Source organism: Tachypleus tridentatus, chromosome 7 (assembly GCF_004210375.1).
Source record: "Tachypleus tridentatus isolate NWPU-2018 chromosome 7, ASM421037v1, whole genome shotgun sequence".
In the NCBI taxonomy this organism is placed as follows: domain Eukaryota; kingdom Metazoa; phylum Arthropoda; class Merostomata; order Xiphosura; family Limulidae; genus Tachypleus; species Tachypleus tridentatus.
In genome coordinates, this window is record NC_134831.1 from 38,913,353 (window position 1) to 38,918,018 (window position 4,666).

Sequence of the window (4,666 nt, forward strand, 5' to 3'; positions counted from 1 at the left end):
GCCACACCTCCTTCCACATCACGAAACGCATCGGTTGAACTTTGCTGAGAAGCACCAAACATGGGACATAGAAAAGTGGAAGAAGGTTTTGTTCTCTGATGAGAAAACATTTAACCCGAATGATCCACATGGCTACCAGCGTTACTGACACGATAAGGATATCCCACCGGAGATATTTTCTACACGACACAGTGGAGGAGCTTCCATCATGATCTGGGGTGCTTTCTCCTTCCATGGAACAGTGGAGCTTCAGGTTTTTTCCAGGGGCGTCAAACAGCAGCTGGCTACATTGGCATGTTGGAGAGAGCATTCTTCTTGACTGAAGGCCCTCGCTTGTGTTGAAATGACTGGATCTCTCAGCAGGACAACGTTGCAATCCACAATGTCCGCAGGATAAAGGACTTTTTCATGGCGAATAACGTGATTCTTTTGGACCATCCAGTGTGTTCGCCCGAACTGATCCTTATTGAAAAGTTTTGGGGGTGAATGGCAAGGGAGTCTATAGAAATGGACGTCAATTCCAAACAGTGCATGACCTTGGTGAAGCCATCTTCACCACTTGGAATAACATTCCAGCCAGCCTTCTGCAAACGCTTATATCGATCATGTCAAAACGAATGTTTGCAGTTATTCGCAATGACGGCCGTGCAACTCACTACTGAGACATCTTTTTGGGGATTTCCCACCCTGTTTAGGACTTCTTTTTGGTATGGTCTTAAACTTTTGACCAGTGTTCACATTTTCTCTATTAAATGCTAAAAACGTTTTTTTTTTTTTTTCTTATTTACATCTTTCGATGCTCTACTCAAATAAGTGGTTGAGTCTAACACCGCAAAATGTGTATTTTTTCTTTATATTCATTGGCTTTAATATTTTGGCCAGCAGTGTATATATGTGTGTACTGTTGTATATGGCGTACACCTGCCACACACTTGTAATACCAAACTATAAAAGTACTGTAATTTATACAGAATGTGATGTTAAACGTTAAATTCAAGTAATTGAATCGAATAATTATTCTTCCAGAAGTACATTAACGTAAAACGTTATATTCTCAAACTAGGTGTTGTCTTACATCCTATACAAGTAGGATAGTGATAACTCAAGAAGCTAGACTTTTCGGAAGTTAGGCCTTTTCTCTGCAGGAGTAAAAATATCAAATAATCGGATTTCTTTTGTAACAAACAATTCCTGCTACTATTCGTTCATCAACACGGTATTATAAACTGTGGTACAAAAGATCCTAAAGCATATTAGCAGTTTTCTTTGGCTGTAAACTATACGTATATTTGTACAGTCTGTTACGTAATATTACAAACTGTGGTATACAAAGGAAAGCAGCCGAGTTACCAAACTATAAACAGTACATTTTAGTGTACAATAAATAAACTCAATATTCCAAAAACTAATTTCGAAGTCTAATTTCAAGGGAGGTACAGTTCAATCAAACTTTTGGTCAACGTCTGTTGTTAGGTTACATACTAAGTGGCCAATGACACTTTTTTTCACTTCACCTATCCTGTATGTTTGGTATTCTTATGTACACTCAGTAGCGCTTTAGTTATATAAATATAATAGCACTGTTTGTTGCATGTCCATGTAACTATTTCGTAGGGTGTGAATGGATCTTCACCAAAACTGGTATATAGGTTAATTGGATCTATGGAGAGGTAGCTACAAATTTTCAGTTTTGCATTTTGTATTTTTGTTGGTTTTTTTACTATTACTTCGCCCTCTAGAAACGAAACTTCACCAAGTTTGGTATGAAGGTTTATTGGGTCCATAAGGAGATACACACAAACTTACAGATTCTCAATTTGTGTATTGCAGTTTTATGGTCTTTTTTTTTTTTTTTTTTTTTTACAATTATATATAAGGAAGGCAACTTTTCATGCCTTAGGATAACCATTAATTAACCGTGAATTTACATAATTCCAGCTAGTTAGTAAATATGTTAAAATGGATCTTTATGATATTTTTTCCATTTAGAAATCATTGTATTGTTTTATTAGCTAACATTAATATCATTTTATTTATTAATAAAATAAAACCGTATTATGAAAGTATTTCTTTCTACCTTTCAACTTAGTTTGTTTCAGAATTTCGCCCAGGGCTACACAAGGACAATCTGTTCATGTGCGTCCCTCATTTTGAGCTGATATAATAAAGGGAAGACAGCTAATAGACAATACATCCCCCTACTCTTACCAGTTAGTAGGATTTGACTATATGTTGCATTAATGGCCTCAAACTGAGGACTACGTTTTTACAATAACAGTATGCGAACCACGAACCTTCGACTTTCCAGCTTAGAAATGAGCTAACCTGACCCTGATTATAAAGAAGTAAAAGGATAAGAATAATATGTTACTCAGTGTATCGAGTTCCATAGATTTTATTTGTGAAGAATTGCAAAGTTTTATATATGAGTGATGGTATATCGAAACCAGGTTTTAAGTACTATAAGCCTTTAGACGTGTCAAAGTCCCAAGGTAAAAAGAAAGGATTGAATCACATTTATTTTTATAAGATATTCTCCAGACAATGTATTGGAATACTCGTGATCTTTATTCATGCAATACGGTATATTAGAAGAAACATCTGCGTAAGAATGTAAAATGCACTTTAACACGTAACATGTTAACAAATCAGCAAAGTAACTGACTTTTAGTCCATTACCACGGTTTGCTGTCAGATTCTCTGTGCGTTCTATAAAATTGATGAAGCCATATATATTAAACGATTAACCAGTAAGGCTCGGGGGAACAAATGCATTCCTGGCAGCTTAGGTTATAAATTACAAATTCAACTTTTTCTAGTATAACAGTGGTGGACTGCCAGTGTCTGGTATTCTCTGCTTAGAAATCCCTGGAGTTACTGTTTTGTGTTTAGATTAGGTGGAGAGAACACCCTAACAGGAAATGACGTATTGCCTCGAGGAAAGTACTCAAAGATGTTTCTACTAAGACCGCAAGTAATTCGATCCAGATAATTGGATTCTAAATGTATTTTTTATACCTTTTCGGGACGGTGATGTTGATGTTTCCTTATAGCAGAGCCTCATCGAACCATCTGCTGAGCCCACTGAAGGAAATCGAAACCATGATTTTAGCGGTGTAAATTTGTAGAGTTATCGCTGTGCATGAACCTACAACATCTGTAATAAAACATGTTTCTTTCAATGTTCATGGTATTGAAGCTGTATAATATATGTTATAGTTAAAGAGAATCTAAAAGATATTAGTTTTAAATAAGGATAAACGTTTTCAACAAGATGTTTTATAGGAGTTGTTTGATATAATCATTTTCTTTGTGGATAAACAGAGGGGATAAATTACAGTAAATCTGACCTTCATCAGACTCATTGCGACTAAATAATGGTGTTAATTATAGAGAAAATCTTGAACGTTTTCAGGTTCATTATGGTTAAGCAATGGAGCGAGCTAGAGAGTAAACTTGAGCTTTTTCAAGTTCATTATGGTTAAAAAATGGTGCAAGATAGAGAATAAACTTGAAATCTGTCAGGTTCATTAGAGTTAACAATGGTGAAAATTATAGAGAAAAACTTGAACTTTGTGAAGATCATTATGGTTAAACAATGATTTATATTATAGAGCAAAACTTGGACTTTGTGATGTTCGTTATGATCAAACAATGATGTAAAATAAAGAGTAAACATGAACATTATCAGGTTTATTGTTATTAAACAATGGTATAAATCAAACTCGAACGTTGTCAGGTTCGTTATGGTTAAACAATGGTGTAAATTGGAAAGTAATAGTGAACTTATCGGCTTTGCTATGATTAAATAGAATAGTAAATCAGAGAGGATGTTTGGTTGGAGATTTATTTCTGTTGATGTAGAATTCGTTTGATAATGTTGAAGACAGTTTTAACAACAGTTCTTCTACTTAACTCTTTCTACACATGTTCAGTCTTCTGTAGTTAATTGTCCAAAGTAAATAAAGCTTTTAACTTTTCAAATTCTTCTCAGTTTATTATTGTATAACTTTTAGGTTTTGTTTCTTATTGCTGATACCCACTGTCATTCCTTTACCAATATTGGTATACAATCATATTCACAAAGTTTTTCTTTCTTTCTTTGTTGTTAAGCATAAACTACATAATAGGGTGTCTGCGATCTTCCCACCAAAGGTATCGGGACCTGGTTTCTAACGTTGTAAGTTTGCAGACGTAACCAATGTGCCACTGAGAGGGAAGGGCTTTTTCTTCAGATTTTTCAATCATTTGTCAAGTTTTCTCTTCTTTCTTTTCTTTAAGCCAGTAGCACTGTATCATTTACGTACAGTAGCTTATGTCAAGTCTAAAAACTACTGAAAAGCCTAGTGAGACTCTAGCTTGTAGTGTAAAATGTATAAGCTACTGAATGAAACTGAAGGCACCACTTTATAGCTTATAGAGTAAAGTGTCAAAACTACTGGTGAAATTGGAATCAGTGATTTTTTCATGGTAAATGCCAGGCACTAGCTAATAGTACCAACTGTTAAAACGATCTCGACAACTGGAGACAGAAACTCATAGTTTCAAAACGACGGGTGAAACCGAAAATAATATTATTAGTTTTCAATGTTCCAATGGACTCAAAGTTCACTAGTTTGTTTATCTGTTTCTGAATTATTGCGCAAAGTTAGACGAAGGCTATTTG